The following is an 11,090-nucleotide window of genomic DNA, read 5'->3' on the forward strand; positions in this document are numbered from 1 at the left end:
TGTATATATATCCCTAGTTATTTCAAAATGGGGGAATTATATTTTAGCTGGATTTTAAGAATCTCACTTTTTGTCCACTCACAGTTTAAAACTTGTTTTTAGCCCCCAGGTTGTAGAAGTGCATAGGATCCACCACCGGGCCACTCTTAACCTCCACGCTTCAAAGTCAGGTAAAGTTGTAGAAATTTTCCTGAAAACCTGTGAACTTTAGAAAATTGCTCTGATATCGAGTTTATTGGAAAATTTGAATCTGGCAAATTTTGGTTTATCCTATTCTGGCAGTTGGGTGGAAATATTTGAGATTGTTTACAGGTGAAATTTTGGGACTGGTCAAAATACAAGGGAGACTCTGCCGAATTTTCGGCAGAAGTCTAAGGAAATTTTAAAGAGAAATTGAAGTAAGAGGGCAAAAAGGTCATTTGTGCCCGACATTCGCCAGGTGTCGGACACGCACAGGACTTGGCTCGAATTTCAAAGTGGAAATTGGGTCGGGTCCTGTCACGTGGTGCTGGAATAGTGACATTTTGGGGTTTTATTGCATTTTTGGAGCCCAACATAACCTTGGATGGGTTTGTGGCCTTCTGGAGAAGTGTTCAGAATATTTTTATCTTTAAAACAAGCTATCTTAGGCCAGATTTTGAGGAAATTTGAAGCCAAAACGTGGATGGGCAGTTTTTAGGCAGATTCTCCTAATCCAATTTGGACTTTATTTCCTAGTTTTATTTTATTTTAATTAGTTTTCTTGTGTGGATAGAAAAGCTATACGTTGGCAGCTAGGTTTTAAGGGGTATTTAAGCTCTTTCTCACAAGAATTTTGGGCAGACTTCTTTTTGGCTTTTGGAGCAATTGCTAGGGTTTTGGGTTTCCGCAACTTTCAGGTGTTTTCATTCTTATTCATTCGAATGATATTTTCTTTGATTTTAATTATGAATATGCGTAACTAATTCCTTTTGTTAGGGTGAAGCCATAAGCCTTAGCATGAATATGTAATTTTATTAATTTGCTTATGAAAGGATGCATGTTTGCTTTGAATTATTAATCACATCGTTTAAAACTATCTATCTATTTTAATGACTGATTGCCATTAGGATATGTAGACAAGTAATTTGATGCAATTTATGTTGGAACATCACCCTGAAATTGAGGATGGCTTCTTGTGATTAGTAGTTGTAAGTTCACTTAAGGGGAACATCACGCTCTTAAGGGTTGCATGGTTTTTCAAAGGGTTTTCACAAAGCTTAATGAGTCTTGCATGTTTATATTTGATCTGAACATCACAGACGGATTGCATGTTAGATATACGTTTTCGCTTGAACATCACAAGGAAAATATACATTAGGAAAACCTAATCTTCAAAGCATATATGTGAAAATTCATAAGTAATTGATAGAATTGCATAAGATTGTGACGGTAATGGCTAAGCCTTAGTTTTCTCTAAATTGTTAGTCTTTAAAAAGAAAACTTTTTTTCTTCTTTCCTGTTATTATTTCCCATAGGTTACAATTCAAATATAGAAGGAATTGTGTCAGCTTGATGGTCAACCGAAGTTATTATGGGAGAGCTCAAGATGGAAGGAAAATTAAATCAAATATTATTATTCACATTAAATCACATGCATGAGACAAGGGATTTAAGACATTGTGGAGCAATTATTATTGATTTGAAGGCCAATTGACGACCAACCAAATTGAGGCGCACCGAAGCCCCTATAAATACCAAGCTTATTGAAGAGAAAAAAGACCCCCGACACAACACACAACTTGCCATTTTACATTCTCTTCAATTTCTATCATAGGAGTAGCATAATGTAGCCATAGCCTAGTTCTTATTTTTTCTGCTCTAGTTTCTGTAGATTTCAACTATGCCTTTACATTCATATTCTTGTTTTTCAATTTTATTTTAATTACAGTCACTTCAATTCATGTTATCTTTATTGTTCTTCACAATCTAGTTTACTTTTTGCCCTTTACTTTACGCACTCACATTTTAATTATTTAATTTACGCAATTTACATTACACACTCGTCTTTCAATTATATTTAAATTCAAGCACCTTTTACTTTACGCACGTGTTCTTCGTTTCATTACATTTCACCTTCAATCTTCATCTCCACCCATTCCACATCATTTGGTTGCTCACATAAAGCCTTGACTCCAAGGTAGTGAAAGAACCTAGGCCGTGAGGAGGTTCCTTGCTTGGCCGAACAATCGTTTGATTAAAGCAGATTTCAGACGCATCATTTACTTACATTCCATTTAAGCCTAATTCGTGGCTTGATGGTGGCACGCCTTGCACTCAATTAAAGAAGGACCAAAAACTCCTTCAATCGGCCTACCCGGCCAAAAATAGGAAAACATAATTTGGCACGCCCAGTGGGACACACTATATGAGTGATCAAAATCAATGGAATTATTCCTACTAGCCGATGGGCTATAACGGCTATAATTCTTATGGCTCGAGTAGCCAATCCACCCACCAGTATGGTAACAACCATAATGACCAATATCATTGTACACATCAAGGTGGCTATAACTGCCAGTACGATTCTACATATCATTATAGCTCTGGTAGCCAATTCAATGGCCAGCATGGCAGAAACAACAATCATGGACAAAATAATATGATGTATCAAAACTATTCGAATAGCCAACATGGCTATTTGTACCATATATGACCCCCACTCACATCATGACACGTGGAGGTGCATGAGGTTGAGACCAAACCTGTGAGCCATGCCAAATAGGTAATCAGCATACCCCACCGATTCACACATGTTCGTCAAATCAGCAAAGTCCTCCCGACCAACTCCTTGAACAAATCTTCGGCACCTGATGACGAACGACCAGTCAGGATACCCAGTCGATTCTGCCGAATAAACCTCGGAACACTCGCCAAGGCCTGTCAGAGCACGTGTTCACTGTCGAAGACACTCCCACAAGTCCCACATCGGAACTAAGTACTAAGTGATCACCCAACACCTTCTATGAATAAAGCCCTTTGGCCCAGCCAAAAGGTAAGACTGTTTACTTGACTTGTGCTTTCACACTGTCAATAAAATTGCTCTTAGTCACTAATTTTAGCATCGAAGGGTCTTCGGCCGGCACCACACCGGTGCTTTTGACCTCTTATGGTCAAAATAATTCTGCCAATATTTATAATCAACCCAGTTATGGCTTTTACCAAACAAATCATATTATTGGCTATAACGACCAAAAAAATAATAACATAGGTGGGAGGCTATATGTTGACCACATGGACAAAGAACATCAAAATTTCATGAAGGAAACATCTAAAATGAAAGGTGTATTTATGGAAATGGCAGATGGATTTTATGCTTCCAACGAACTTTTGATCCAAAGTTTGCGTGAAATTGCTTCGCGACTTGCAGTCGAGGAGCAAACTCTTAGTCATAATATTAAATATCAGCCATAGTAGGAAAACCATCAAATGACTACAATACGGTCACTCATTCTACCCACCTATTTGGAGGAAAATGAGGTTGGCCTACAATATATGAAGGAAAAGGATGTGGATGAATCAGCCTTGGAATTCAGTACTTCGACCCCTTTACCTTTTGAAAACCTCACATTGGTTGAAAAAGAGAAAAATCTTGGTATGGTTGAAGTCCAGCCACCCGTTTTACCAACTTTTCTAGAGGAAAATGAAGTTAGTCGGGAATATGTGAAAGAGAGAGAGAAGTGGATGGGTCGGTCTTAGAGTTGAAAACTTGGATTGACTTTCATATTAAAACTCTCACGTTGGTTGAGAAAGGAAAACCCACCCAAGAGAATGAGATCCAACAAGCGGTCAAGGTTGAACACGAAAATATGACCCAACATGGGACATCCATCCTTGAAATTAATAACCAACAAGATCAAAAAGAGAAATGTCTAAACACGACCCAACCTAAAGTAGTCATAATAGACACGGTTTTAGGGGACCAGTCGAACATAATTAGACCACAATTAGAAATGGCCAAGTTTATCAGACCCCAACCGAAGGCCAAGTCTGGNCAATCAAGTGGACTTTGGGGGCAAGGAAATTCAGCAAAAATAAATGGAAAAAACAGTTTTGGTTATACCAAGGTGACTTCTGCACCAATTTATAGCTTGCGCAATCATGAAATCTATGCCAAGAATAAGAAGGGCTTACAGCTTGGAATTAAGAATGGGTGGCCACCCCCTTGGTCCCCATAAAAATATTATTTTCAACAACCACTACCCAAACAAGTAGGCTGACAACGTTCCCAATAAAGGTCATGTTAGTATTATGGCCATAAATAAATAAATAACTTGTTAGTGATTTGGGCACTACAAAAGTTCATGTTAGTATTATGGCCATAAATAAATAAATAACTTGTTAGTGATTTGGGCACTACAAAAGTTCACAGATAAAAGCGGCCAAATAGTGTCGGCCGTCAAAGTTTTCCTCTCAATACAAGAATGGCCGAAACCAAAGTCTATTATTTTAGCCGCAAATTATTTTTGTAAAGAAATACATGCAAAGGTGTTAAGCCGCAATTACGGCCTAAACTTGGAAGCAAGATATTGAATAAAGGCTAATACTATTTTCTTCAAGAAATTTAGTCGTATCCAAAGATAAAGGCCAAAATTTATTAACGGAAATCAAAAGTTTATCAACTAAATAAAAGAGAAATAGTTTGAGGTTCAAATGCAGCCTAGCTATAAAAGTACAAAATGGTCATAAAAGGACCGTGACAGATTTTAAAGATGCTTTTAGATGACGGTTTTGAAGTTAACCCATAATTTGACCCTTGCACTCACCAAGGTCTTGTAGTCGTCTTCCTTCTCTTGGAAATCGGCCTGTTGCTACATAAACTTTTCTAGTTCGACCTGATGTGGTCGAGAGTCTTGGACCCCATTGTCAATCTTAGCAAGGATGGTTGATTTTCTGGCCTCAACCTTTTCTGCTCCTCCTCAAGTTTGTCTAGTTCTTCTTTTCCCTCGTGGCAGATATGAAGGTGGGCTTCTAAAATATGGTTAGTTGATTGAATCCTTTCAGTCAAGGTTTGGCCAGCATTGTACTCCATCACGGCTTGGTTGTAGGCCTGGATGCCCTCAACCGATTGCTTCATGAACCCTTTGATTGTGGATTCATCCTCAATTGGGAAAAAATAAGAATCAAGGAGACTTTGAATGGACGAACATAGATGAGCATGTTGAGCTTCACTAGCTAAATCAGCATAGTATTTGTCGAGGATGGTTTGGACAATTTGGCCGCAATATTTAAGGAAGAATTGTATGAAGAAGTGGTGGCGGCCTTTGCTGCAGCCAAGTAATCTCTCATGCCTTGAAGTGACTCCAATATAGCCTCTGAGGGGAGTGCTTCTTGCCAAAGGTGCAAACATGAGCAACATAGTGGCAGTTGAGCATTCGCTTAATATATATATTTTAAAACAAGTACCTTTTAGGCTGTAGAATACTCGTTACATGTGTTGTAATTGTAGTAGTGTCTTGAACATGCAAAGCAAATTCAATTTCGACTGGAGTCTTTGATGAAGCCACAGTTTTTGAAGTCCTAACATTAATTTCCTATGGAAAAATCAAGGGGTGAGCATCCATAAGGGATAAGGAAGGAGGTTTGATTAAGAAAAATGTCTACATGCGTTGTATCCTTAACTATTTCAACCACATTGAAAGGGGGGATATGTTTGCCTTGGTTGTCATCAGCTAAGGCCGCAACAACAGCCTCATTAACCTCAGCTATAATAGTATTGGCGACCAGCGAATTAAATTGGTCTTTGGTCTCAAAGCTTATAAATTCTTGAGAATGGCAGAGTGAGGAAAGGTCAGATAGATCCTACAAAAATAATGGTTCCCGTGCAAGAATATTATAAAAATGGTAATATAATTCTTTAGGTGAGAGTACCTCAATGACGAGAACTTTCTTGGACCGTTTTATTGGAGCTTTTGCTATTCCATCATCATCTTCATCACTACTTGACTCGCACGTCACGCTAGTCTTTCGGCTAGCTACAAGTCAAGTAAAGTTATGATGTTATTGCGTAGCCAAAGAAAAGAAATTAGGGGAGAAGCAACAGTGACATACTACGAATGACAAGAGATTTAGGCCTTGAGACTACTTTAGGCTTGGCCAACGCAGCCGCCTGACCATAACCGGATGAATCCCCTCATTTCAAGCCAAATAATCAAATAATTACGAAGCTTGAGAATAACATGCTCTGAGAGAAGTACGGACGTTACCAGTCATGGTTGAATGGTTTCACTTGGTGAGTAGTATTTTCTTTGGTAATGCTGGCGAAGCGGAACTGATCTCTTTGGCCACGTTACCTGCAATAAAAATTGCTGAGAATCATTATAATATGGGCAGTTGAAAATCAAACTTGCAGCCATGAATAGTGCATACATATTTCGCTCACCGAGTTGCAGGAAGTAGCATCCTTAATTGTCGACGGCCATTTCTGAAAAAGCTTGGCAAAAATAATGTCAGCAGCCGATGTAAACCAATCACGGGTGATGTGTTTTCACCAAGTATCAAAGTGGGTCGCATAATTAAAGTTGGCATCCCGAATATGCAAATTAAAGGTTTTCCGCATTTGCTTGCTATCTGTGGCAACCACATTACATTCGGATTTTGTTTTGAACTTAGCTCTATGGGAGTGCCCATATTGCAAGATTTTGTGATCATAAGAGGGAGAGTTTGAGTGAAACCCAATTGACGACCGGTCGCAGAAGGAAAATAAACCTCAACCCCGCATGGGTAGTTGGCATGCGTACCCACTGACAGGCCAAGGTCTAAGTCTCTACTCAATAAAATGCTAGCCCAAAGGCTTTTACTAAAGGCATCTCGGCCGTTATCGGATGGGGAAGGAGAACTTAGTATCAGCCCAAGATAAGAAGCAAATTCTCGATCTAGAGAAACCGAAAATTCATCTGGGGAGCGGCCTTCACAGTTGTATAAAATTCCAAAGAATCTTCAACTTTGAGGCCGGAAAGGGGAAGAGACAAAACATTTACTCCAATAAGAGAATTAGGAGCAAATAGATCATGAGCTGGCCATACTTCTGGAAAGTATACTTGAAGCCACAATTGAAACAACCAAATCGGCCCGGTAGTATTGCACTTCATTGGGTTGAGTGACACCATATTGTAGAGACCTCGATATAAATACGCCAACACCATTGGCCCAAGGGCCAACTGATTGCCTTTTGCTAGTGCTTCGGCCAGAGGCTGAACTTCTGAGGTAACTTGTGCCGATACCATGCATAGGACATATTTGAATAGCCAAATCAAGAGAAAAGCTGTATATTCTTTATGCGTGAGTGGCCCTATTTCTTGAGCATTAGCTTCCACGAAAACCTTGTAGCTTTTGTTCTTCTTGGTGAAACCAAAATCAACCTTATATTTTGATGGAGATAAAGCACTTACTTCACCACCACATGGTAGAAAACCCGCCATGCGGATAAGTCAAGAAGAGTTGGGGTCATCATCCCAAATCTTAACTTCATAGTATTTGTAGAAGGTCACCAAAAACAAAGACCGGCTGTGACAAGATTACGGTCACATGTGAAACTAGACTTACAAAGCATGATTGCATCATAGATGCCCCTTTCCCTCCATTGCGTATTGCACAAGCTTGGTAATCGATCAAGCCACTTGTTCCATTTTTCTGGCCCTGAAGTAGGCCAACCCCTCATAAGCTTGGGTCGATCCCAACCTTGCCAATTAAGGTATTTTCCAAGCAAACAAATGTCTTTCTGTTGGGGTCACATAACTTTAACAATAGAGCTGGGCATACGGCCGTAAAAATAGGGACCAAGGACCATGTTGCGTGGAGTGGCAAGCACCGGCGCAAAATCAGTCGTTGGAGAAAGCGGTCTCATCCTCATTAAGGGCATCAACCAAGATGTTGTTGTACTCTCTTACTTCTTCAGGAGACATTGAAGAACGACAATAAGGCGGGAGATTGATAATCTGCAAAATATTATTTGTCAGTGATATAAATTTTTATTTTATATATACATATATATAATTTGGTCTTATAGCCATGATGGGTTAAATAACCCCACAATCATAATGAATGGCCTTTTGGGCCAAAATGGCCATCTACATGTGAAAAAAAAATATATATATATATATATTTGAGGCCTGCTCGGTGGCCTTGCAGCCAAAACAATCTTCATAGCTTTGCAGCCACAAAATAATTCAAATGGCCATGTGCATGCCCCAAAAAAATAAAAAATAAAAAATAAAAAAGAAAGGGGCAGCTGGGTGGCCTTGCGGCCAAAACAATCTTAATGGCCTTGCAGCTACAAAAAACATTCACATGGCCATGTATGTTAACATGCCAATATTCGTATGGCTAGGAAATATTTATTTATATGCATATATAAAGCAACGGTAAATATCTTAACAAAGTATTGTGCCGAAATTGAAAACTCACGAATTTGAGAGACAGTTTTGAGCCGCGCGTGGTATTCCAAATCCCAATTGTGCACCAGAAAAGAAAAGGAAAAATAGTGAGTAAGAAAATATATAGATATATATATATATAAATATATTTGTGTGTGTACGCGGAGCTGAAGAAGAGGTGATAGAAGTTGCTTACCTTTGAGAATAGTCGAAGACTCTTTTGGTGCTTACAATGGTGATGAATTTCATGGATTAGTACACTAAGGTTTATATAGAAGAATGGAGGGAATCCCAGTTTGACTGGGAGAATATTTGTGTTGCTTTGAAGAAAAGTAAAGAAAGAATTTTTTCCATGGCATAAAATACTTTCCCATAATAGCCAAATTTTATTTGAGCAAGTAGAAGAAGAAGATTACATTTATTTTATGTGGCTTCATAAAGCAAGAGGGAGAAGTTACCAGCCCATAATATTTCTCCATGATTCTAGCCAATTAATGACTGACTTGAAGAATCTTATTAATATATATATGTTCTTTCTTTATTTTTTTAAAATAATTGGAGCCCTGTAAAGTCTTTGGGTCAATTAATGGTCAGCTTTAACATTGACGATTTCCTTATTTTTATTAAAGCCAATTAATGGCTAATTATAAAAATCTCCAAGAAAATTGACGTGAACAAATGGAAAGAGGAAATCACAATTTGCCCTAGCCAATTAATGGTTAATAATATTACAAAATTAGTGAAACACCCATTCCTAGATATGAAACTATAAATATACCCTACACTATTTAAAACATAGAAACACACCCAAAATAAACCCAAAAATCAACAACTGTATATTTTTTAATTTAATTAATAAGATGAAATATCTTTATTACCCTTTCTAGAATTAAATTAGTTTTGGATCTCATTTGAAGCCTCCCTCAGGTTTAAAGCCTCAAGCCTCTCTCCTACTTCAAACCACCATCTCTCCTCTGCTCTTTCCCTTCTTCCCTCTCTATGCCTTCAAAGTAAACCAAACAGTCTCAAAGCCATGGACCAACACAAGACCGACGACAATCTCCATTACATAGGTGGCCTCACACGTGTTCTCGCTGTCAATGCCTCCATTTCCTTTGCAGGTTTGTTCCATTTGCTTCAATTCATTATTTTCCGTTTGATTTTCGCTTAATTTACTTGAATTTCTACTTGATTTCAGTTACCTCGTTGAATTTGGTGCTAATGTCTATTTTTTTTCGATATGAATACAGGTTATGGTTAAGCTCACGGAGTTCTGTGGCGACTCTGTAAATTTGAGGTGTCAATTGCCGGACGAAGCCGACGCCGGTAGTGATTGCAAGAAGAAAGAAGATGAAGACGATTTCCAGTGATGATATATTCCAAAATGGCCAGATCCGTCATGTGTTCCCAATTTTCAATCCGAATCTCTTGTTCACAAATGCCGACGACAATGATTTTTCCATAGCCAAAGGGGCTGCCGCTTCCTCTTCCTCTCTACGGCTGCCATTGAAAAAGCTCTTCTTTGAAGAGCGGGATATGCTGAACTTAGCAAAGTTGTTTTACAGTAAGTGGTATGAACAGCTGTTATACTGTTCATACCCTGCAACTGAGTTGATTTATATAACATAGTATTAACAGTGTACTTCTATGACATATTATTAACATATTTTTAGTAACAAAGCACGCTCTATATTTTGCTCTATATATGGCTGTGCACTTGAAGTTTATGATATGCAAAATGTGATTTTTACTAGGAAAATAGTTCTATGATATAGCATTAACAATGTACTTTTGTGACATAGTATTAACAATGTATTTTTTTTTTCTTCTAAAGGTATTTCCTTTTGCCTTTGCGATTGTATCTGGTGAAACTATGGACAATTGGAGGTGGCAGCAAAGGATATCGAATCTCTTGTTAGGGTTTTTTGGATTTCTTGTATGAAATGATATTTACAATGTTTTTCTATGAAATTGTATTAAGAATTTTTTTTCTATGAAATTGTATTAACAATATACTTCTATAGCGTGGTATTAACAATGCACTTTTATGACATGGTATTAACAATGTACTTTTATGACATGGTATTAACAATGTACTTCTATGATATCGAATCTCTTGTTAGGGTTTTTTGGATTTCTTGTATGAAATGATATTTACAATGTTTTTCTATGAAATTGTATTAAGAATTTTTTTCTATGAAATTGTATTAACAATATACTTCTATAGCGTGGTATTAATAATGCACTTTTATGACATGGTATTAACAATGTACTTTTATGACATGGTATTAACAATGTACTTCTATGATATGGTTTACTTTTTTTTTTGGGGCCGAAAGTTATGGAATACGAGATGGTACAATGTTTGGGCTTGTTTATAAATTTGGGCTGGGTTTGTTTTGGGTGTTTTTTGAGTTTTTTTCTGTTGGGCTTGATAGTGGCAGGGCTGTAATTTATTGGAACTTCAACACTAATTTGTTATTTAATAAATGGATTTTGGGTGTGTTTATGAAGTGTTTTCCATGTGGGGTTTTTTTATAATTTCAGCTCCTATTTTGGGTATATTAGTGAAGATCCCTAATAATATAGGTATCACCTATTTTATCTTAAATCGTGAGAAGAGGAAAAGAAAGGTGTATTTACTTTCTTATTTAGACCAAAAGGAGGGTGATCATATTAATTGGGGGCTGCTACCCA

The sequence above is a fragment of the Prunus dulcis genome, chromosome 1 (assembly GCF_902201215.1).
Source record: "Prunus dulcis chromosome 1, ALMONDv2, whole genome shotgun sequence".
Taxonomy (NCBI): domain Eukaryota; kingdom Viridiplantae; phylum Streptophyta; class Magnoliopsida; order Rosales; family Rosaceae; genus Prunus; species Prunus dulcis.